The following is a 26729-nucleotide window of genomic DNA, read 5'->3' on the forward strand; positions in this document are numbered from 1 at the left end:
GATATACGTCATGACTCGCCCCGAGTGGCAGCCTACATTGAAGCGGATAATGAGAGAGCACGCCAGGATGCCTTGGACCTGTTAGATGAACAACGGGATATTGCGGCATCTCGCTCGGCAATTTATCAGCAAGACCCGCGGCGTTATCACAGCCGCCGGGTTAAAACCAGGACTTTCCAAGAAGGCAACTTGGTGCTCCGGCTTATACAAGATCAGACTGACATGCATAAGTTGTCTCCACCTTGGGAAGGACCCTTTTTGGTTAGCAAGAATTTGAACAACGGGTCATACTACCTCATCGATGTTCAAGAGCACAAAGACTCACGCAAATCAGAGGAGGAGGCTCGCCGGCCGTGGAATATAGCTCATCTTCGGCCTTACTACACCTGAGCCATAGGCTCCTACTAGGTATATATTTTTGACAATGTACATATTATGATCAATAAATAAACCGACATCCTTGCTAAAGAGGGGCCTCTGCCGTTTTTGTCTTATATGTCTCCTTGATTACTTGGGGGCTCATGCTTACAAAGCAGAGTTTTCCAGTAAACCTGCTTATAAAGCCACAACATAGCTTGGGAGCTTCACACCCAAGGGACCAAAGAGAGCTTGTTGCCACACACAGCTCAAACATAGGTACCCATTGAGCACAACTCACAATGTTACTTGGGGGCTCTTTGTGCACTACAACAAAGAGTTTGAAAGGAACCTTGTAATAGGCTATCAAGCCAGGCTTGGAAGCCAGGTGTATTCACCTAAAAGCCTGGGTTAACCTACCTTCATCAAGTAAGCCACTCTGTCCTGGTAATCCTGGTATGACCCGCCGAACATTTGACAAGTCAATCTTATGCAGACCCTGAACTTGTCAAAGTTAAAACGACGATTGGTTAAATGGAGGCCCATCTTAAAAGGCTTTGTCAAATGTTTTAACTCAGCAGCCTAGCAGCCCATGAAAAGCCTCGAATTTGGGCCTGGCAGCCCTTGAAAAGCCTCGACTACAAGTTTTTATTTGATCTTGTTTTTTGCAAGTTTTCTTTCCTTTGATAAGGTTTTAAAATAAACCGGCGTCTATTGACCCGGCATCACTATAAGTCATTTCATCAGCCCGGTGTTTCTCAACCCGGCACAACTTTCAGTTATCAATTGTTAACACGAAATCAATTATAAACCGGTGCTCTTAGCCCGGTCTGGCATTCACTATAAGTTGCCAGGATGATCATCCGGTGTTTATCATAACCCGGCGTGGCTTATTATATACCAGCACATCATGGTGAGAGTTATCAACGCTTAGGATTTGGGTTATCACCCTTACTACAAAAATGATTGGTAAACCAATGATGTGATTTAAATCACATGTATGAGGTATTCTCATATTTCATTATCTTTACAGCCTTGGTTATAAACTATGACTTCATATTGGGCACCGTAACCCGTCCGGCGGTAAACCGCCAGGATAAGTTTTCAATTTATGACATGCAAAATAGAAGATTGCATAACGCCGATAAAAATCATAAGCACACATTGCATCTTATGACAAAGTGGCAGTCTCAGGGAAGTGATTACACGGCATAGCAGACCAAGTGTTTCAAGCTATGCACGATGGCATAGCATACCAAGTGTTTTAAGCAAGCCTATTACAAGGCGCTTGGACCGCCCAACAAAATAATTGTTTTTCTATAGAGGACGGTACACAAATGGTAAACCGGCTTCCGGATTATGATTCCTCTTCGGCTTGGTGAGAGGTTTGCGGATCACCTTGCGCCGATTCAACCTCCTCCTCCCCACCCAGTGGCTGGAAGTCAATGGTTGCCCAGTCAATCCCGGTTAAAGCTTGGAAGACAACTTCGTCACTTATAAGATTGGACGGTTCAACGTCAGGGGCATAAGTATGCTTATGGATTGGCGGGATAAGATTCTGCACTTCTTTCACAGATGCATCAACCCGTTTGTTGTTGGCATCATAGTTGGACCGATGGACAGACAAGTCAACTTCTTCGGCCAATCTGCTTGCAAGCGGGCGCATCTCCTTTGTCAAGGCCTTGAGGGCTTCATTATCAAATTCTGACCCGTCTTCTTGTTGGATAGGATAGCCCTTTCCGATATCTTCCGGATCAAGATCAGCTATCCAAGCTTTGGCCCGTGTTAGTGCAGATAGAGCGCCAGCCCTTGCAACAGATCTCTTTACCTCTTCTATCTGGGCAGGAGTCATAGATAATTTGGCCAATGTATCCTTCATTAAGGTTGGTGGCGGTTTATTGTACGAGGCCACGCAGATGACTCGTTGAGCACCGGTATATAGTTGTTCTATCAAGGGATAGGCTGCTTTCTATTTCCTATGCATATCCGAGCACAGATGAGCAACATGACTACCTGCAACGGTTTAAGAACTTGCTGTTAAACCGGCAGTTTCAAAGATGTTTAAGAAAGCCACTTGCAAAGAATGCTTACCAAATATAGCAGAAGTCATAGCATCAATCTGACGCTTTAAACCAGTTAGCTCTTCCGCCACTGGTTTAAGAGCCGTTTCAGCATCCTCAACCCGTTTTAACAGATTGGCCCTCTTAGTTTCCCAGTCTGCCCGCTCGCTTTTGAAGCCATCCTTTAATTGCTCCATGGTAGTTAAAGCGCCCTTCAATTCATCTTTGGCCTTGGAAGTTTCTGCTTGCTGGGACTTAATATTTTCTTGAAGATCGGCGATTTGGGAGTGTTTGTTACTCAAGTCAGCCTGCAAAAGACAGATAATAAAGTTGTTAGTATTTTCTCAAAACTCCCAAGCACATAACAAGTTATACATTTGGCACTTGGGGGCTAATGCAGATTGCTTCTTAACTGATATTTTAAGTCCCAAGGCTCAATACAAGTATTAATCTTGGCACTTGGGGGCTAATGCTTAATTGATCAGATAAACCGGAGGTGAAGGAATTCAGCAAGGACAAGCTTTACAACAGGAAATGTCGGTTCATCTTGAAGTGATAAACCGACCCTTGGGGGCTACACGGTTGAAGTCTTTTTTATCAAAAGTCCCGGTTCATCTGGAAGAGATAAACCGGTCCTTGTGGGCTATAATGGATTTGATATAAAGCACATAAAAATTTATAAAATGTTTGAATAGAAATTACGTCATAGCGCTCCTTCATCAAGTTGACTAAACCGGCCTCATAATCATGACTTATATACAGGTGGTTTAGATATCCAGAGTGGAGTTCCTGAGCATTGAGATGAGCATAGCTTGACAAATCAGTCTTCCACTTGCCTTTGTCCACAGCAGTAAATTCCTCTTTGGCACTGTGCTTTGACAAAGTGACAGGGTTGCCAGGAGCAGTTGGCCAAAACCGGTAATTACCATATCATCGGTCGTGCCATCGACAATCTTATCTGCGTTCGACGGTTTAGCAAAGGCTCTTGCTGGGCTTGGTGGATTAGCAGCTGGACTTGGTGGATCGGCAGCTGGGCTTGGCGGACCAGCATGAGGACTAGCCGGATGAATTTCTGGTGGATCAACATAAGTGTCCTGACCTTGTGGCACAGGATCATCCAGAGCGATATCAGCATCTCGATCAGCAGCTTCTGAGGTCCTCTCCGGTTCAAACGACGGATTATCATCAGTGGGAGCAGTCAGCTTGGCCTTTTTACTGAGTCGGGCTTTGGCACTGCAAGTAACAAATAGAGGTTAATATGATAAACCGGTGCAAGAAAACAAAGCTAAAATTACTATGCTTACCTAGGGACGGTCTTGAGAGGAGGCATTTGGGTAGTCGATGAATCGCGAGAGGAGGAATTGGAAGTACCCTGATAATTTGAATCAGACAGATTAAGAGGGTATCGGAAGTAACCCGCCTTGGGATAAGATTTCTTAGAAGTACAAGAGACCTCTAGACGGCGTTTTCGAACCGGGGTGTGCGGTAAGCTGGAGGAGGTAACTTGTTGGCCATTGTGTCGGGTTTTGTGACGAGCTTCAGGGTGTTGTGTCTTCAAAGAAAAGTGTGGATCCAAATAAGCGAGAGGATGTGAACGTTTTACTTTCCGGACTGCGCGACAGAGTTTTCGTACTGGCACATGATCTGAACCGGAAGAAAGGGGAATTACCTCTACATGATCAGCACGGCTGGCTTCCGCATCATCCTGATAATGATCATTGTCAATAAGGTGCATGAAAAATGAGCCAAGGGAATCAAGTTCTACCTCTGATTCCGAGTCATCAACATCTTCGGCCGGATCAGGGGACTTGGTGGTTCTCTTCTTTGCTGGTTTCTTTGAGGCCTTTCTCTTAGCACGAGGCGCTCTCACCGGTTTGTCTTGTGGATTAGCCGGTTTTTCTTGAGATTTTCTTTTCCAGAACGGGTCATTGCGGTCATCAGAAAAAGCTTCAGCAAGTAGGGCGAATTAAAAGCAGAAAAATACAATCCTTACCGCTCGCGGTTTATGGGAGGACGCAGCCCATTCTTGTTGCACTCAGATATCGGTTCATCCAACATCCTTTTGACAGCTTCAGTAATTGCTTCATCACTTAGCTGGACATCAATATGGCGTTGAGGATCTTTTAACTCTCCTGTGTACTCGCACATTAAACTGGGACGCTGGCTTAAGGGAAAGATACTCCACGAAACCCAGCAACGGACAAGGTCAATACCCGTTAAACCGTTTGCCATAAAATCCCAGATCTTGGAAATTTGTTGTGGATATTTCGATCGTTCCTTGGCAGTAAGCCGTTGAGGCAATGTATGTTCATTACTGAGCCGGTGAGCACGATAACCTGGCAGAGGATTTTCATATTCAGGAGCGGTATTCCGGCAGTAAAACCATGTTTGATTCTAGTCCTTGGGGTGGTTGTGGTGTTTGGCGTGAGGAAAATTGACTTCTTTCCTTTTCTGAATAGACACCCCGCCAAGTTTAGTGTTGGGGCCGTCAGTAAACTCAGTATGGCGGTCCAAGTGGAAGAAGTCTCTGAATAAATCGACGGTCGGTTCTTCTTGCAGGTAAACCTCACAAAACACTTGGAAATTGCAAATATTGGACACAGAGTTTGGTACAATATCTTGAGGGTGGAGTTGGAAGCTAGCAAGTACATCCCGGAAACACTTTTCAGGAGGGTTTTCAGTACCCGGGGCTCTCCAATGGATGGTCTCTTGTTTTGCTAAAGCGCCAGTCACAACATAGCTGGTAAGCTCCTCTTCCGTAACCCGGGAGGGAGCCCAATTGCAGGAGAAGAACTGTTTGGTCATTTTTGGTGAAAAGATGTAAAAGAAGTTTAGATGCCGGATTACGGTTCAAGATTAATATGTATAAACCAGCGTCAGGTCGGGGAAAGGGATCAAATTAGGAAAATATACATGTTAAACCGGATACAGATGCTCCGGTAAAAATGGCGGTTTAAGAGATGGCTAACGGTACCTGGCGGATTGTCAATTTCTAACAGTTAAACCGCCTACAATGTTGCAGAAGGAACAGATCTGAAATTTTCTTAAGTGTTGCACAAACAGGTTTGACAAGATGATGTGATAATTTCGGATCTACCACAGTTCTATAGAAGGGGAGAAATTTTAAATCTAAAGGTCGCGACAGCAGAAGAGCGCATATGCTTGGACGGGATCTCATGCAGTAAAAGGTGGTTTCTGAGGGTGACTAGGGGCGGTGAACTACTACTGCACATCTTTATTATCAGTTTCAGATCAAGTTATGAGATCTAAGAGAGAAAAAGGACGAACAATGAAGAACACTGAAGAACAGTGGAACCCTAATGCAGATCTGATATTTGAGAAGAGGAGTACTTACAGGTGCTGCGGGGCGGCGGAGGAGCGTCGCAGTTTATTTAGTCAAGAACAGGTTGATGTAGTGGCCTTCTTGGTGCAAATGCGAAGGTCGACGGCCGCGGCGGAGCTCGGGCACTTTGGGGTCGCGAGGAAGAAGAAGAGATAAAGAGGCAAGGGGGAAAATGGAAAGGACCCTCGGCCGTATTTATAAGGGAAAAGGGATAAATGACAGGCGCGAGAATCGAGGAGCCAAAAATCGGATATCTGATACAGCTGTCACCTCGGTCTTCAGGGATTAATTAATAAACGAAGTATTTACAGGTTTTTATACAGAGATGACATCATCAGGATTTGCTGCAATTTTAGAAGATGACGTCATGGCGGTTTACCAAGTTCATATGAAGGAGACGTCATGCCGGTTTACAAAGATCATAGGAGGATGTTCAAGGAATTCTTCTAAGTGTTGAAGATTGACATGAACAGGTTCAAATCAATCTGGGTCCTAATGTTGGGGATATAACTACTGAGTGTAAACCGCCCAGAAGGGGCCGGTTTACGCTCATCCATATTGAAGCCCATGAAGACAAGGAGTATGGCGCTCTACCATTGGAGCTTAGAGGCCTAGGCCCCAAAGGCGGTTTAGAGCCCATAAACGTAAACTGGTATGAGACGTGTAAGCTTGTGTTGTAAGTTAGGAAAGGTAGAAACTGAGTCAGACACGTGTATGAGCCGACCTCGGTATTCTGTAAACCGTCGGGCGTCAACCTGTGTATATAAAGGGACGACCCGGCGGCGGTTCAGGGACAAGAAACAACAACTCGAGAGATAGGTAAAGCGGATTCGCTCCCTGCTCATCGAGACCCCATCAATTCCACCACAACTGGATCGTAGACTTTTACCTTCACCGCAAGGGGCCAAACCAGTATAAACTCCCCGTGTCCTTTGTCCGGTTTAACCCCTTTTTGCTAATCTCGTTGTGATGGCTCCACGACTAAGTCCTCTTACTAGGACATCTGACGTGTTAATTCCACGAAAGTGACAGCTAATAAAAATCATGCTTACAATCAGTCTCTGAGTACTACGCCAATCACCCTAAAATACCTCTGGACCTTTGTGTCAAAGTTGCGACACTGTGTACAAATAAAGAAAAACAGATTGGTGCTTCTTTTAGAAAGGAGTACTCCCTAGAAAACTACTAATATGAGCTACTAGTATTTTTTAAGTCTAAGGTACTAGTATTTGGTTAGAGGATTTGCTGCCGAGAAAGATCCATCCACAGTGAGCACCACACATCCCACTGATGGTGGTGGATACCAATGCTTAGATGGAGCAGGGTTGGTGTCGGTAATTTTTACTTGGCACCTCGCACTCTGCATATATGCCGGTTCCATCCGTACATTTGTGCAGTTCCACCAAAATGCAGCTGAATAGCCCTATTTGCACAGATAATGAAAAAGCGTGATTATATTACAGTGGCACTAGTTAATGAAACATACACTAATAAATAGAAGAAGTTATAGCGATAGTATCATAGTATGCCATGCTGCGAGGGCGAGATGGGCCCTGCAAAGCCTCATACGGTACGCCTCATACTGGAAATCGACCCAAGTCTCCCCGATACACCTTCTGCCAGTGATGAACATCAGTGTACAGTGGTAGTACAAGGAGGGGCCTTGAGACATTCCAATCTCTATTTTTGTGCAGATCAACTAAAATTAAGCACCCCAGTTTGCAAAAACGCTTGAACATTAACAATGGGACTGTTGATGAAACATATACTAACAAAGAGAAGCACTTTCTTTATCTACATTGGAAATGAAATGATAGAGAGGACACTCTCTCTATTTTAGTTCTATTATTACTTCATTTTATCAGTGGCACTAGGGTCGAGCAGGTGGCAAACGAGGTGTACCGTGCGTCATAAGGATGGAAGTCGGGGGTGCTTAGACTGGGATGCCGAAGGTGGCTCTTTCAGTCCCTGTCTTCCCCTCTGATGTTTCTGTGGTAGCATTTGGGTTGTAATCCAAACTTCATCGAGCTAGTGCTGCGTCCCCCTACCTACCTAGCTTAAGTGGCGAACTTGTCTCCTGCTAGTACTCAGCACGTTCTAGTAGTAATTGCATAACTGCCCGTTTACACTGAAATGTTGTCAGATAATGGTTCTCTATGGTTGGATTTCTTTAATGAAATCGGAGGAAACCCCCTCTTTAGATATATAAAAAAATCAATGGCACTAGCGGTGCCAAAACATTGCCCCAAATTAATAGTGCCACTAGATTAAGGTGCAAAATAATAACAATACTTCTTTATCATGGCAATGCCAAAATAGTAGCACAAGAGCAGACTCAACATGCAGGATCTTTGGCAAACGGTCAGACCAAAAAGGAACACCTCGTGATGGAAACCATGTATGCAGTCAACACCATCATAGAAGGGATGACACCAGTCACCAACATGGACGATTCAATTCATGGGACCTTTTGGTGCAATTCACCTAAAATGAAGCAATGTCCCATGAGCTAGCAGCTTCTTCTTCAAAAAAAATTAAAGAAAAGGGCTCCAACCCCGGTTCCATTTCCATCAGTAAACGAAACCCACAGAGCTTCTTCTTCATAATTTTCACTAAAATTGAGCAACATCAAGGTTGGTTGTGAAGCTCCTGGAATGTTCAACTATAATTTGGATATCATTTGTGCAGTTCAACTAAGGTCAAGCGTGAAATGTATGTCTCTTTTTGCACAAAAAAGGTGGAAAGGAGGGTGACAAACAAGTGATGAAACATACATCAAATGAAAATAAGCATGTTCCTTATCTGAATGGCAATCCTAAAAGCACAGTAGCAATTTCTAAAGCAGCATCATTGCTAGATATTAGTGTGGGCATTAGGATTAACTATGACAACTGTTCAATACGACATTACTTTAATGGTGCCATTGCTTCATTTTACCAGCAGCATTACATTAACACCTGCTACAGAGTCGATATTTGGGCACGGGAGAGTAGGCGGACCAGGATAGTTGCATTTCTAATAAAAAGAAGCAACTTATCTTAATGGGAAATTTACCAGGACATGAAAAAAACTGCCATTGATTCATATTATTGGAGGCATTACGTTGAAAACAACATTGGTTTAACATATCCTTACTTTTAGTAGTGCAACAGCTACATTTTACCAGTGGCATTACATAAGAGTGGCTCGGGGTAACAAAAATCAGAACAAGATATCTGGTTTGGTCCCATTTTTGTTCGGTATAGCCACCTTATACTGTGTGAGGCTAGCAAATCTAGGGCTGAACTTACTCTGTTGACTTGTCCCCCAGTCCCCACATTCTTTCCTTTTTCAACCAATAGAACGGGTTTATATTGAGTTTGTACTGTGTTTCCCTTTATTTCCCTATTAGACCTAAAGAACAGTTGGATAGCCAGTCTCTGCTACTTTTCGCCCCATTATTTCCTCTTTTGACCAAGTCTTAGATTCAGGTAACAAATCTTCCCCCACCCCCACCCCCACCCTCTTTCTTCCTTGTTTGAACCAAGTAGTACTAGATTCGAGTGCATGAACTAGTTTTACCTCTTAATAGTAAAAAATTAGGTGGCTTTCGAACAGCCGATCGATCCTATCTACGAGGGGGCCTGAGAAATAGTAAAAGATACAAATGCAGCGATGTTAGGTGCTCGGGAAGTAGAGAAAGGCTGGTTTCGAAGGAAGTTATACCTGAGGGTCATCGGGATGTCGCTAGGTGGGCGGCGGGAGGCCAGATCTGCCCACTATGGCAGCGAGGAAGAAGTGGTCGAAGGCCCTCCTTAGCCAATGGTGCTTGGGAGAGAACAACAAGGCAAGCTGATCGGGACGCGCCGGTAGTGGGTAAGAGCCATCGCCGAGGACGATCGCATGAACGTTGCACCTTCTCACCTTCCCCGGTGGAGAGGATCTGGCTGGATCTGTGACCAGCGGTGAGCAGAGAGAGAGAGAGAGTGGCCACCGCTGTGGTGTTTAGATCTAGAGAGGATAAGACAGTGTGAAGAGAGCAACACTAGCAAGCAAGCGCGGATGCTCCTGCCTATATAGTGGAGTACTACTAGTTTTCTTTTGTCTATCGAAGCCGGCTTGACCTCGGCAATGACTGTCGAGAAGTCTTCATGCACGTGCCCCGGAGGCGTAGTTGTCGTCATTTTGATCTGAAGCACCGAATTATAACATATAACACGAAAAATGCCACATGACAAGAAACCATAACCTCACTGCCCAAAGGAGACAATATGAATCCCGACGGACAAACTAGACGAGGATCAAAGCTCAAATTAAAGATAAACTCGTAGAAAAGGGGTCCATCGATTGATGCCCTAATTAACATAGCCGGCTTGACCTAGATGGTAGCCGAGTAGTCTTCATGCATGTGCCCCCAATGACTAGCACCTTGGACGAACTCAGTTGTCGCTGTTTAACCCTCGCAGTGATCTAAAGCACATGACACCTAATTTTGCGAGATGACAAAAAACCTTTTTTGAGATTTCTCACCAGAACTACAGCCCTGTACAACATAGCCTGCACAATATGTAGACGATAGCCAATCCAGGCGTGTCTGCTGGAGTTTGGTTACAAGCATGGACGAACTGATCTTCCGTGTCATGCAGGGATCGTCCAGGCACCAATGTCTGTACAACACTTCTCTAGTACTATCGCTCGTCTCTCTCTCCTATTAACTCACCCAGCTTGCGGGGCCGGGGAGTGTGCCTATGGTCGGTTCTCAACTGCGGTCCCACATGTTTGTGCAAACGCAATATGCCGCACGTTCCATTCGGAGAGCGGCGTGCCAGACCGACCGACCGTCTGGGGTGCAACGCAAACGCGACGGGCATGCTGTATACTCCGTACATGTGTACCGCCGTTTTCTTGAGGCTTTGCTCCATGGCGCAATCCATGGATACAAAATTAGTATATTGTACTATTTAAAAGTCGAGGGCGGGGCTTTCCCCGCGTGGTAGGTGGGGCAGTTCCGCCTAGTCGGTTCGACAGAGATGCGAGAAGATGAGGGAGTAGGCTGCCCCAAACTTAGGGATGTGTGATTTGACAGCGAGTTACTGCTGGACAGGTGGAGCCCCGTGACTTCACTTGCCATTATCATTTTAACTGCAATGCTATGACCGACGTGAGTCTCCTGATTCCTGACCACCTCCATACAGGTGCCTCTCCCGATGCTCCACCATGTAGAGGCGGGCTCTTGCATGAGAGCCCACTCCTCCACTTTTTCCTTGCCTCTTTCCCCCACATATGAAAAAAATGCCATGTAAAGCGGGCGTATAGCCCACTATTGTACTTGATCCTACAAGTGCTAAGCCTGCCACATATGCATAAAGTCTAATGTGGCAAGTTAATTAAGAAGAGAGAGACTAGTTTGGTGTCCCCAGGAAGAAACGGTGCTAAGCGCATGTACCTAGATGAAGCAAACTTAGCAACAAAAAAGTAAGCACCTATGCATTGGGGACTTGAGTTGCTAAGCTATTTAATGCCCAGAGCACCTCATCTAAGCACCATTTCATTGGAGGAGGTCACTCCTTGGCAAATGTAATAGATACTATGAAGAAAGAGATAGAGGGAAGTAAACAAAAAATACTCTTATAGCCAACCTTGTTGTAGTATGAGTGACTAAGTGATGACTATGTATGACATGCGAACATCAGATAGCCTAATGCACCGTGTTAAATCTCCAAGGGCGCGACCACACGAGCGAGGCGACGGTCGTGGTAGGCGTGACCATGATATGGGCTGCTGGTAGCCCTTGGATCTGAGATTGAACGGTCGCATGCGAAGTTACTGAAAATTCCCAAAATAACCCTCCAAGATAGGATATTCACCCATAGGTCTAGAATCACGCCATGCGACTATTCGATCTTAGATCCAAGGGCTCTCAGAAGCTCGTATCATGGGAGAATGGAAAGCTTCGTACCACCTGTAATTTTCCCGACGCTTGACATGACATCGAAAGCCATTTAATTGGGAGTCGAGTAGACATGACATCTAATTGGCCCCCGATATTACTATGCATGAATCCATTTATCCACCAGGCAAGCCACTACCCTTCCGTTCGCACGCCCCACTCAGCATTTTTACAATAGAAAAACCGCTGGCAGTTCGCTCCTACTCGTCCCCGAACGTCCTCTAACATTACGATAGTTTGCTACTAGTCTTCACATCCTTTCACATTACGGCAGTTCCACTAATCCAAACCCTCCTCCAAAATCCATGGCGTCCCAAATCTTCATGATCGGCGGTGAGTACAATGTTAGAACCATCACCGGCGATGAGTTCGACGTCATCTACACCCGTTCTTCCGTGACGGTGAAAGCATGCCTTGATCGCTTCTGACGCAAGTTCGAAAACTCATATGATGAGTGGGTCGCTGGGCTAGATGTTGAGTACACCACAGTCCTGGGAAAAGAGAAGAATCTAAAGGAGGAAGAGAAGAAGATGCTTGCCATGATCCAGGTTTGCGTGCATGACTTATGCTTGGTCTACCACATATGCCATGCCGACGTTGAGTGCGAGGAATTTAAGAACTTCGTCAAGGGCGGCCGAGTCAAACTCTTTACTCTAGACTTTGTGAACGACATAAGAGTCCTGGATTGAATAGGCCTCGTTGTAGGCAAACCATTCGACCTCCAGAATAATGGGCTGGTGTCCTCCCGTGATAAGCCTTCAATGTTGACCCTGACAGGAGCCATGGTTCATCATTCGTACAGTAAACTGAATAAACCTCCGCACACGTTTCATCGTGCATGGCAGTGGAATGTACTAGATATAGACCACATCCACTACACTGTAATGGATGGCTACCTTTGTTTCAATATCTACAAGGGTTGGATGAAGAGCAAGAGCCAATTGTGCGGTTCAAGCAAAGAAGTATCGGCCAAGAGGAACAGGGACAAGGACAAAGTCGAGGACATGGACGAGGACTCCGTGTAAGGTGGCAGTGTCGTTGCTCATGGTGGTACTAATGCAGTGTCTACCTTATTTGTTGCTTAGTTTAATTTCAGGTGTGCTTAGTTTTATTTGAGGGGTGTGTTGTGCTAAGCCCCCAGCAGAACTATGTTATGTTTCTTCTCGTTACTTTAACTCTTCAGTATGTACATACTAGTATTTCGCATAGTTCATCTTTTAGTTGGTATAGTACTACGACTACCACTTGTTTCTTCACATTATATATGTATGATATATATGGCCAACATCATATAGCCAGCAGTTTAGTTGTCAAAGAATTTCAGAGGGCTTAGTTTTGTCAAAGAATTTCAGGCTGCTTAGTTTTATTTGAGGGGTGTGTTGTGCCGGACACCATTATTGTGAATCAAATCTCTTTTGCCATGTTATAATGACATAAATACTGATGGACCAACATGCCAGCTCTCCCTCTATCTCACTACAGTAAAATAAAGTGTGGGGCCTACTTGATCGCAACAGCGTTCTTATTTTCCTGTAAAATTGTTCACTTGGTTACTCCTGACAAGCGGGGCCACACTTATCATTGTGAGAATTGGCTTATTTTTGTCATGTAACATGGTCAATGGGTTTGACGTGAAAATCACAATGTCTAATGGCATTTTTGAGCAAACATCTAACTTAACGATGGCATTTTTTAGATATCTAATTGCATTTTTGAGCAGGCACCTCACGGATCAATGGCATTTTTGATTAGTTGTAACTTCTGATGGAAAAACTAAGTAGTGATACACAACTAGTGGCATAAATAATAAGAACCCAAGAATTAAATAGGTATGCTAATTTCTTTAATAGAATTTAGCACACCATTTAAGCACGTACTAGCTTTTTTAATAGTACTATATGCATAATTTGGCGATGAGCGCTCTCTGTATGTACCAACTTTTTTATATAATTTCATGTTTTTCTCCATGGCGCAATCCATCGATCCTACTACTGTACAAAAGTATACATTTTTTTAAAGGCTAGAAGACGGGGCCGTCTAGCTAGGTCGGTTTCAAGAGAGGCGAGGGCCTTTGTGATTTGACGGCTCATTACTGCTAGAAGGCGGGGCATTGTGATTTGACTGCTCGTGGGCAGTCTAGCTAGGTCGGTTCCAAGAGAGGCGAGGTCCTTTGTGATTTGACGGCTCATCACTGCTGGAAGGCGGGGCCTTGTGATTTGACTGCTCTATAAATGTGCCAACGACCTGAGGAGGAGGAAAGAACTGTGCAGTATACTCAAGTTTTCCACTAGAGTACGACGGAGGAGCATGAAACACGGCAGTCTAGTGCCATATCTCTACTTTCTACTCTTATTTTATATTACTAGCAAGAGGCCCATGCGTTGCATGGAACATCAATATGCATTTATACGAGCTGTTTATCTCGTGGGAGCCGAAGATGAACGAGGGAAGTCCTTATCTGCAAATGTGGAGAGGGGTGCGGGTATCTTTTTGCAAAATTGTCATAGTTTGCTTTCTATCCGTCAAATATAGATCGGACGGTCTATATTGCAGGATGGCAGGCACACCATCATCACCAACTCAGTTTTTTTATAAGAGTAGAGATTATAAAAACCAGAGTTGGTGATGATGGTGTGCCTGCCATCTTGTAATATAGACAGTCCGCTCTATATCTAATGGATAGAAAGCAAACTATGACAATTTTGCAAAAGATACCCGCACCTCTCTCCACATTTACAGATAAGGCCTTGGCTCGTTCATCCTTACCGCCCACAACCTCATTGTTGAGCGATAAAAAAGGAAGTCTCTGGAATAATCTAGCATGGTGGCCGCTGCAACCTGCCGGCGCCGTCCATCCCCATGCCTCCGCCCAGTCTGACCACCAGTCACCACCACGCCCCACTCCTCCTCACCTTATCTCTCATCTTTCTCGAGATATCATTTTTTCAATGAAATTCTCGAGATACCATTTTTTCGATAAAATTCTTGAGATATCATTAGTTTTTACACATGGGATTACTCCTACATGGGTTCAGAACAGGTGTTTTGTAAAAAAATGCATCTTGATGTTCCATGCAATGCACGAGCATCTTGCTAGTGGCGATAAAAAATGATCTAATTTGCTAGTCATCTCCTTTTTAGCATTGTTCTATTCATACCTCGCAGAGAACATGACACGTGCGGTGAAACACTCGAAGCAAAAGAAGAAACATAGGAGCAAAAGAACAAGGGAGATTATCACCCCAAAAAAAGAAGGAAGATGCACACACAAGTCTGGGGCGCTGCTCTCACTACATGAAGGGTTGCTAGCCGCGGAGTCGTAACTGCTTCTTCATTGCCTCCACGACCTCCATCTCCTTACGTGTCTCCTCCACCATCTTTCATTCTGTCCATGACGCGGGATTTCTCAACGCAAGCCTTCATCATCTGTTCCACAGCCGCAAGCCGGGTGCTCGATGCGGAGCTTCGCCAACTCCTCCTTCTATTCCATGACAAGGGCCTGTAGCATCTTCATCGAGGAACTACTATTCTCTTGCAGCTTCTTCCAGCCGGTGTTCTCCTCCTTCAACAGGTCGAGCTTGTGGCAGAGCTTTGCCTTGTCCTCCTGAAGTTGCAGGATTTCGCCGGGCGCCTTCTTCTCCGAAGCAATGCTCTTTTTTGACAGCATCACCAAGCCGGCAGTCAACTCCCCCTGCTCATTGAGCTCAGCTGGCATGCCATCGAGGCTCCCATTCAGCAGCTCCACTAAGCCGTGGATGAACTCCTTCTGCTTATTGAGGTTCTTATTGAGCTGGTCGGGCATGTCGTCGAGGGATAACCACTCCAGCGCTGCCAGCTCGGCATGTTCACCTCCGCAACTAGGGCGCTCCTGGGAGCCATCGCCTTCCTGTGAGAGATCTTTCGAGGTCTCTGCGTGGCGGCGAGCCCTCTCTTTTTTTCCACAGCCTTGGTTGCCGCTCCCTTGTTACGAGTAGTTCTCGACCTAGAGCTCTGCGCACCGGCCATGGCAAGGACGGACGAAGAAGGAGGACTTATGAGGAGGAAGGTAGAGTAATTTTCGGTTAGTTAGTTCCCCTTTTTATAACCTAAGTACTAGAACTAGTACTAAAACCTGCATAGTGGGAACACATTCAGGTTTGGTACGTACTAGTAGGTGTGAGAAGGCTTGCACTTAATTGTAGAACTAGTACTTTGGAATGTGATGGGAACAAGGTAAATATTAATTGATGGTTTTGGTTTCGAGGCCCGAAACAGCTCCCGGTGAGTTTAGTGGAACATAATTTTCAAGTACTCCCTCCATCTGAATTTACAAGGCTTGCGTGTGTATCTAGGTCATCAATGTAACTTATATAAAATAAATTGTTTAAGATAAAAAATATATCATTAAAAAATAGAATATTTGAAGTTTGTAATGATATATTTTTCCTAATGTATGCCTCTTATTAAGTTGGTCAAATTAACAAACTAGGTACACGTGCAAGACATGTAAACTGAGATAGCGGGAGTACTACACTTCTCAAATGCGGTCAAACAAGTCAGTGATGTAACTGGTCGTACATGTCGGACCAAGCCGATGTGTGTCCCTTCGGTGAGACGCGGGTCCGGCCGACCGTCTATTGGTGCGACCGACCATAAAGTACTTACGCGATGGAGACTTCTGGTTGTGGCTTCGGTTTATTGTCACGACCAAGCATTCTAAAACTACAGATAAATCAATTACCATCTTTTTTCCAAATGACCAAGTATTTTTCAAAGGAATACAATACATATAGATGGAGTGAGTGTCAAGGTTGCAAACCGACATGGCGTTGCAAGTTCACTACAGCAGCAACCAACTAGCTCACTGCATCGCTGGTGGGGAAGGAGGGCAGCTCACCACGCCTACGATGCATGCCAAACGGCGCCGCCGCAACTGGTCCCGGGATTTGGCTTCTCCTACCGCCCATTTGAACAGTTGCACCGGCTGGTCATGCCATTGCGCAGGCATGCGCGTTGTTTCCTCCGCAATCGACTCCGTGAATATGATCTTTGACATTAGCCCTAGCTCGAAATCAATGCGACGCTACCAGATGCTGACATCCCTCAGCATCTCACCCCTAAGATCGACTTGCGCCTCCGCCTTGTGCTGCGCCAGGCGCATCTCCTTGGAACTTCTCTCCAATCAATGTGACGCTTCCTTGATCCGATTTTCCCTTGCTACCCACCACCAGAAATGCAGCCCTGGCATGTCCTCCGGCACCACCGATCTATGATTCTAGAGCAATGGATCCCCTCTAAAACACATGTGGGTTTCGCTCAAAGGCGGCAGTGCTGTGTGCCGCAGCGAGAGGGCAGCCCGTGGGATCCTGGGATCTAAGGGATTATCCATGGCGGGATCCTCCATGGCGGGATCTTGTGGGTGAGGCGGTGAGGTGAGCCTAGGCACTGGGAGAGCCCTACGAGTATAAGATAAAGATAGTACTACTCCACTACGTCCATATTTAGATACAAAGGCCACCAACAGTAGCCCTGGCAAAAATTGATCATGCTGCCTACATCCTGGTTTATTGGCCTCCTTTTTTGTGCCACTTTTTATGACATGCATAAATATTATGTTACTTACAAATATGGTCGAAAATTGGCACAAAATACGAATGAGACCAATGGAAGTACTAGCATCCCATGATTTAACTACTCGCATGCGCAGTGAAGTAGTAATGTCTTTCTTCCGCCCTGATGTCTAGTCAATTTGCATGCGCTGTATTAATTGACCAGCAATGAAATGAAGGACTTTACACGCGTCAAATTATCACATGGGGTGGATCTTCGTACAAAAATGTGCCCCCTGTGTACCCACGTGTGCGTGCGAGGGAATGAGTGCGTGTGTGGCGTGCGTGCACATCTTCGCTTCGTTCATGTACCGCCAGTGTGGCTCAGAGAGGACGAGTACATTCTTCTGGAACCAGTAGCACGTCACTGTGATCAATCCACACAAGGAGGTCGCGACAATGCCTCCACATGTGCCACATGGCTTCATGAACTGTAAGAGAGACACTGTGTAGCGTACCATTGGAATTCTAATTTACGTGTTTTACACATACTCGAAGTACTAGTAAGGTACACGTGCATTGCACGCATCAGATTTGGCAACCAAATTATGAATAAATACCACACTATAGCATGTAAGCTCTGAGTCATATATGCCTGATGTAGACCTTCATTTAATTTTTATAGTTCATCTCAATCAAAATAAATTAGTTTTTATAAAAAAGCTAGGACCTCTTTGATTCTTAGGATTTCCAAAACGCGGGAATAGGAAAAACATGGGATTCACTACTGCAGGATGTTGCTAACGCGACACTACAATCAGAGACCCTTCAAGAAACTGTGTGCGATGCAATAATCACAAATGGTGCTGTATGAAAACTGTTAGAAATGTATAAAACATTTGCAATGACAGATGCATCAAACACGGTTCAGGTTTTAGTTGCGTGTGCGATGAAGGGCATACGGTTCAGTTCAATTAACTGTTTGCGATGAGGAGGAACAAAAGAAACGGGCAACCAGATGAAGGAGTGTGCGATACACAGCATACGGTTCACTCAGATGAACTGTTTGTGATTAGGCAACACAAAAGAAACGGGCAGCCAGATGAAGGTGTGTGCGATATACAGCATACAGTTCACTCGGATGAACTATTTGTGATTAGGCAACACAAAAGAAACGGTCAGCCAGATCAAGGTGTGTGCGATATATGCATGCGGTTCACTCGGCCCTTGTCGTCAGTGTGTGACCTCTGTGGCAACCGTTCGCTCCCCAGGCGCCTCTTCGTGTACCATGGCAACCATCCACCGCCTCTTCGCCTTTCCCTCTCGATTTGGAACTGCTGTCGCACGCTCTTCCTCCCTCCATTTTCCTTAACCCTTCCTTCTACCATTGTTCAATCATCTTCTCCATGGAGGGAATGGGCCGGAAACGACCCCGTTATTCTTGCCCCGATCTGAAAGGCGAATTCTAAGGCTATCCGTATTAAATAGCGGCTCGGGCGCCATTAATGGAGAGGATGGCGGGCAGCCATGGAAGTCAAAGGGCTCGCTTCCCGGTGAGCCTGTGCATTGAAGGGCAGCTTGCATGCCTCTCGGTCAGCCTATACACCGGATTGTGCTCGCACGCCTCCCGTTCAGTCAAGGTCAAGCAGTTGTCCGCACGGCACCTCATACGACCATTAAAACCAAGACACGTGGCGTCACGTGAATGGTTAAAACATCGCACACAACTTTGAATTCTACAAATGTTTGAGATTTTAAAGTGGTAGCTATTTTTATATGCACTGGAGCATGTGCATGTAGTTCAAATTTGAATTATGCACATAAAATGCCTAGAAAACTCAGTTATTGCATAAAATGTCTAAACGAACCCCAAAAATCCCAAAAATTGACACAACACTCCTGTTGTTCTATGTTGACACCCAAATTTTTTTGAAAGCAATAAGAGGCAATGGATATCGTTTCGTCCCCAAAGGTGGGACGTACGTTCCCTACCGAAACCATCAGGCTTGTTGTGAGAAGCTCGGGTTTGTGAGAAGCATATACCCAAAGCTGCCCCAAATGGGACAAATTTTTTACCACGACATGTTTATGCGGCTCCATGATAACATGCCAAGTTTCATGAATTTAAGATGAGTTTTGGATTTACTAGAATTTAAAAACCAGGCATCTCAATGTTTTGCCGGCAATCAACGGTGCCCTGGTGTTTGAAATTCATTCCCATTTCTTGCATGGGATCTAAGAATGCACCCAAGGACATAGATTTGATTTTTCAACCAATTTATATGCACTGGAGCATGTGCATGTAGTTCAGATTTGAATTATGCACATAAATGCATTGAAAACTCAGTTAATGCATAAAAATGTCCAAACGAACCCTGAAAAATCCCAAAGTTGACACAACACTCCCGTTATTCTATGTTGACATGAGAAAAAAAATTGAAAGCAATAAGAGGCAATGGATACCGTTTCGTCCCCAAAGGTGGGACGTTCCCTATCGAAACCATCATGCTTGTTGTGAGAAGCTATGGTTTGTGAGAAGCTTATACCCGAACCTGCCCCAAATGCGACAAATTTTTTACGACGGCATATTGATGCCGCTCCATGATGGCATGCCAAGTTTCATGAATTTCAGATGAGTTTTGGATTTACTAGAATTTAAAAACCAGGCATCTCAACATTTTTCCGGCAATCAACAGTGCCCTGGTGTTTGAATTTCATTCCAATATCTTGCATGGGACCTAGAAATTCACCGGTAGGATACACATGTGATTTTCAACCAACTTTGGTGCATTGGAGCATGTGCTTGTACTTCAACTTTGAAATACGCACATAAAATGCCTACAAAACCCAGTTAATGTATAAACAAGGCCAAACGAACCCCCAAAAATTACAAGATTAAACACAACACTCTAGTTGTTCTATGTTAACACTAGAATTTTTTTGAAATCAATAAGAGGCAATGGATATCGTCCCGTCCCCAAAGGTGGTACGTTCCCTATCGAAACCATCATGCATGCTTGTTGTGATAAGCTCTGGTTTGTGAGAAGCTTATGCCCAAACATGTCGCAAATGGGACAAAATTTTCACCACGGCATGTTGATGCCGCTCCATGATAGCAGGCCAAGTTTCATGAATTTCAGACGAGTTTTGGATTTACCAGAATTTCAAAACCAGGTATCTCAATGTTTTGCCGGCAATCAACTATGCCCTGGTGTTTGAACTTCATTACTGTCTCTTGCATGGGACCTAAGCATGCACCCAAGGACACACTTGTGATTTTTCAACCAATTTATTTGCACTGGAGCAAATGCATGTAGTTCAAATTTGAATTATGCACATAAAATGCCTAGAAATTCAGTTAATGCATAAAAATGTCCAAACAAACCCCGAAAAATCCCAAAAATTGACACAACACTCCTGTTGTTCTATGTTGACACGAGAAATTTTTTGAAAGCAATAAGAGGCAATGGATATCGTTTCGTCCCAAAAGGTGGGACGTACGTTCCCTATCGAAACCATCAGGCTTGTTGTGAGAAGCTGTGGTTTGTGAGAAGCATATACCCAAACCTGCCCTAAATGGGACAAATTTTTACCACCACATGTTTATGCCACTCCATGATAGCATGCCAAGTTTCCTGAATTTCAGACGAGTTTTTGGATTTACTAGAATTTAAAAACCAGGCATCTCAATGTTTTGCCGGCAATCAACGGTGCCCTGGTGTTTGAAATTCATTCCCATTTCTTGCATGGGATCTAAGCATGCACCCAAGGACATATATTTGATTTTTCAACCAATTTATATGCACTGGAGCATGTGCATGTAGTTCAAATTTGAATTATACACATAAATGCATTGAAAACTCAGTTAATGCATAAAAATGTCCAACGAACCCTGAAAAATCCTAAAAGTTGACACAACACTCCTGTTATTCTATGTTGACATGAGAAAAAAATTGAAAGCAATAAGAGGCAATGGATATCGTTTCGTCCCCAAAGGTGGGACGTTCCCTATCGAAACCATCATGCTTGTTCTGAGAAGCTCTGGTTTGTGAGAAGCTTATACCCGAACCTGCCCCAAATGGGACAAATTTTTTACCACGACATGTTGATGCCACTCCATGATAGCATGCCAAGTTTCATGAATTTCAAACGAGTTTTGGATTTACTAGAATTTAAAAACCAGGTATCTCAACATTTTGCCGGCAATCAACAGTGCCCTGGTGTTTGAATTTCATTCCAATCTCTTGCATGGGACCTAGAAATTCACCCAAGGATACACATGTGATTTTTCGAACAAATTGGTGCATTGGAGCATGTGCTTGTAGTTCAAATTTGAATTATGCACATAAAATGCCTACAAAACCCAGTTAATGTATAAAAAAGGCCAAACGAACCCCGAAAAATTCCAAGATTAAACACAACACTCGTGTTGTTTTATGTTGACACTAGAAATTTTTTGAAAGCAATAAGAGGCAACGGATATCGTCCAATCCCCGAAGGTGGTATGTTCCCTATCGAAACCATCATGCTTTTTGTTAGAAGCTCTTGTTTCTGAGAAGCTTATACCCAAACCTGCCCTAAATGGGACAAAATTTTCACCACGGCACGTTGATGCCGCTCCATGATAGCATGCCAAGTTCCATGAATTTCAAATGAGTTTTGGATTTACTAGAGTTTAAAAACCAGGTATCTCAAAATTTTGCCGGCAATCAATAGTGCCCTGGTGTTTTAAATTTATTCCCATCTCTTGCATGGGACCTAGAAATTCACCCAAGGACACACATGTGATTTTTCAACTAACTTTGGTGCATTGGAGCATGTGCTTGTAGTTTAAATGTGAATTATGCACATAAAATGCTTAGAAAACCCAGTTAATGTATAAAAAAGGCCAAACGAACCCTGAAAAATTCATTCCCATTTCTTGCATGGGACCTAAGCATGCACTGAAGGACACATATTTGATTTTGTCAACCAATTTGTATGCACCGGAGCATGTGCATGTAGTTTAATTTTGAATTGTGCATGTGAAATGGCTAGAAAACCAGTTTATTATATAAAATGTCCAAACAAACCCTGAAAAATTCCAACAGCAGATAAAAGGTCTAGCAATTCAAACAACGTCCATTGTCGCTGTGACCACATTTTTTAATTCAAATCATGTAGATCCCACACAATTTATTATCACCAACCATGTGAGATGTAGTACAGAATATCTTAGAGCGCCGTCGGTGTATAGTACGCCTATGGCTTATGCGGGAAGGTGCGTCGGCTACAGTCCACAGCCGGCGTGTCAAGCACACTAGCTCACTCCCCCAAAACTCCCTCCTCTCCATCCCTCACAATCTCGAAAATATCTACCGCATGGAAGTTATGAATGTTTGATAGCACACGATTAGTATGTGTGGACCGTGTGCGATGTTTGTTACTCCCGCTCTGCTTCAGTCCCTTGATTCAAATTTTCAGTAGCCCCGGCATTTTACTCCCGCCTATGCATCCCTCGCAATCTCAAAAATACCTGCTTGCCCTTGATCCAAATTTTCAGTAGCCCCGACTTGTTACTCCCGCCTAGTAAAATTTTCAGTTGCCATAGTATTTCCTCAAACACAATCTTTCCCGCCCCCCTCCACACACACCCCAAAACCTCTGCTCTCACAGACACACGCAACCCTCAAAACCATTGCTAGGTCACCGCCATCGCCGGCGCCTCCGTCCTCAACCACTGCCCGTGTAGCGGGGAGCTCGAGGAGCCAATGGCCAAAAAGAGGTTTATCGCGGCCTTATCGCCCGACGCCAGCGAGGTGGCCGCCGAGGTGTCCCCGTCATCCTCCGTGGGCCCGATCCGCCATTGCCGGTCCCCCAATCCGCCCGCCGCCTCACCCCTACGCCGGTTCAAGGAATTCCCTGTCCTCCCTAGACCCGGCAGCCAACGAAGTCCTACCTCAGGGTCCGGCAGTGGCGGTGGGGGACGTGGGTCGCCGACATTACAGATCAAGAGACCCACACCTATCAGTGGCTCGGTAGCTTCCACACGGCCGAGCTCGCGGACATGGAGTATGATCGCTGGTAGGTCCGCTACCAGGGCACGGCGACTAGGCTAAATTTCTCCTTCGGCACACGTCCGGTCCACCTCGTTCCGCCGGAGCCAGGGGTGGTGAGCTCGGCTATGGAGCGGGAGGATCGTGAGGCGTGGGAGAACCTTGAGGCCGAGGCTGCCGACGAGGCCTACATGCAAGAGATCCGCCGGCAGCACCCAGAGCTCGTGGAGGCGGAGCGGGCGATCTTTGTCGGCACGGAGGGCGGCGAGGTTATCGTGCTCTCCTCCGATGACGAGGTCGAAGGCAGCGAGGAGAGTGATGCGGAGGGCGGCGAGGTTATCGCGCTCTCCTCTGATGACGAGGTAGAAGGCAGCGGCAGCGCAGAGGGCGGCGAGGTGGGCCCCGAGGACGAGGAGATCGATGTCGATGAGTGGAGGAGTGCCTTCCCCAACGACCCCAATGATGGTACTGGACCGAACTCGGCTCGCGGCACACCGTACATGACGAGGAAGGATTGCCTCGACCTCTACTTCGACCGGAAGTAGTTTAGCTTAGTTTAAGTTTATGCTTTATGTTCGGTTATGCAAAACTATCTATGTTTATGTTTGAATGCATGCTACTTTCAGTTGAACCTGCTTTGAACTTGATCAAATTGAAGTTTACAACCTTAAGTTTAGGGGATCGACTAGAAAAGGCCAAAAATTGCTGGCGTATATATATATATATCCACTAAGGGTTTTAGTCATTTAACTTTTTAAGGATCGCCTAGATATGTCCTGATGACTTGTTTATTTCAGTTCTTCACAAAGTGATGCTCTATATGTGCAACTATTTGTCGTGCAGTTCAATTTCATCAATAACTGTTTTAACAATACCACTATGAATTACGATATTTGGTTGCTGTTAAGGATGTTGCAATTAACATACCTTTTCGTTTTTCAGTTGTTGTTTAGCAACATGCATTGTACTGAATGACTAAATACGCAATCCCAGGCTACATAGCAACAAGGAAGAGTGTTACCTTATTGTTCTGATGATGTCTAGATATACATGTAATAAAATCTTATATAATGGGATGGATGCAGTGTTGTACTACATCATTTTTCAATTGTTGTTTAGCTTCTAATATTAACTTGGTGCTTTTAGGTACATATATCATTGCCAAAGATCCACACTTCGACCCTTTCTGCGTATGGGGCAATGAGATATTCATGAACCAGCATCAAGTGAGGAAACTGATAAAGATTGTTATTAAAATGTGTCAAAAGATGTCAATCGAACTGTTTTTTTACACTTTATGCAAGACAACAGTGAACTGCAGGATGGTAAGTAAGAACCATGTAGCCTTCTTTTTACTACCCGTAATGAGTTGTGTTAGATGACAATATCTGAAACTTTTTTCTTTTGGAGTGGATCCTGAAGCAGTTTACTCAAGATTACCTCTCAAACTACATGATTGGCGGCCGGCCATCACAAGGGGTTGGACTAGAGTCCTGCATGCCTTCTGCATCCACGAGATCACAATAGGGCCATTTCGCTTCACCTTGTTCAGCAACTGGAATGTCTCTTTCTTTACCATTTGTAATAGTACAAGTATAGAACCCTGGTACATCATTCTTTATTGGGCACTTATGTAATTCTTAAACATATGTACCTGTGAATCGTATAATGCATTGGTTGTTTGAACCTGATGGATATGAATAAAGCTATAGCCTACTTTCAAGTTTAAGTTAGGTACAATTTTAAATAGCAGCAATTAAATTGGGGCGAAATTATGTTCTGCAGGTCATTACGGCACACACGGTTGGTAAAACACAAATGTTTGCAATATACACCATAACCCGAGACGGTTCACAGAGAGGAAACGTGTGCAAGCATGCACATAGTTGGCGTTCGCAAAGCGTGTGTGATGTCAGACACTATCACATACGGTGCGGGGAAACTAAATGTGTGTGATTGTCTACCTATCGTACATAGTTTATAATCATGAACTGTTTGTGATGTGCCAGGCATTGTAAATCTCCCGTGCCTGGAATCTACCTGGAAAGCTCCCGTGCCTAGAATCTGCCTGGTTTTGGGTAAAACCACAAAACTCCGACTGCGATGGCAATGCGAGCACAAACGAGTAGCAAGGATGAAGCGTTTGGGATATTCGAGATATCGGAAATGTTTATATAGGGACAACTGTATGCATCAAGGCTCCCTATCCCCGACCGTTTCTGGGTCGTGTGGGGAGGACCCCCTATCGCCCACACTCACTTGGCGATGGTTCCAAATGTTGTCACAGAAAGGGGTTAAAACCCATTTGTTTAGGACAAACGCGCACCAGTGATTAGAGTGGCATGTCGTCTTGAATCGTATAGGATTGTACGAGTGTTTGATTGTGCATAGAAAAAATGCATGATTCTTTCAAAGAGGTTTGAGTGGACGGGATGTTTCCTATGAAATCTAGTGCAAATTAATCCTATGGAAAAATTTCTATGGTTTATAATCCTACGAATCAAACAACCAAGATAGGAAAAATTCCTAAGGATTAGAATCCTCCAAATTTCCTTTTAGAATCCTTTGAATCAAAGAAGCCCTTAATCTATTTTATGATTCATGCAATTGTGCATTGTAAAGCATAAAATAAAAACCAATAATGGAAATTCAACTAGAAAAAAAGTTTGGGCAGTTATGATACGGAAGATTCTAGAACAAAGGAGAAGCACTTGTGTTTTGAGGGGTGTGCATTATGCTTAAGTTCAACCATTGAGTCTGCTAGATTGTACATGTGGCAAAATCCGGTGGGTGCTAGAAGATGGTGCGAGGGGCCAAGTGGAGGGAGACTATGAAGGAGTGCACAAGTGCGAGATCGATATTTAAAGAGAGGGGGCGAGAACGTGCGTTGTTGCGTGCAGTAGCGGAGCCATGAAAAATAAATGAGCTACGGGGCCAAGCATTGCTAATCCTTTACAAGTAGGGCTAATTCATCAACTTAAACCATTTTACCAGCAATTGTCTAATGATCACATTCATATTGGCCTCGATATATAGTGATGTTAGGGGGGCTGGGCTCTTGCTGCCCCCTGTCTTCGCCACTGTGCGCGCATATGAGAGATGAAGCGGAAGGCATGGATAATGAGAGGGGGATGTTGGATATATAATTAATGTGGGTGTATTAGCCATGTAATCCTATATAGAGAGGTATAGATTGATCGATGCAGACGTGGGAAAGAAGGTGAGACCTCACTAGATATGTAGATTGATCGGTTTGTGTGGAAAACTATGAAAGACCTAGCTATATATACACAAACATAGAGGAACATCAATCGTTGCGCATGCACGTGAGAGATAAAGAATGCCCGATATGATGGAGAGGGGGAGGTGTGTGTGTGTGCATGCATGGGAGACCGACCTGAAGAAAAAGATTGCATGTATGTGATGGATAATGCTGACTGAAACTGTGTGTGCATGCATGCACGAGAGAAAGTTAGT

This window comes from Triticum aestivum, chromosome 2B (genome assembly GCF_018294505.1).
Source record: "Triticum aestivum cultivar Chinese Spring chromosome 2B, IWGSC CS RefSeq v2.1, whole genome shotgun sequence".
Lineage (NCBI taxonomy): Eukaryota > Viridiplantae > Streptophyta > Magnoliopsida > Poales > Poaceae > Triticum > Triticum aestivum.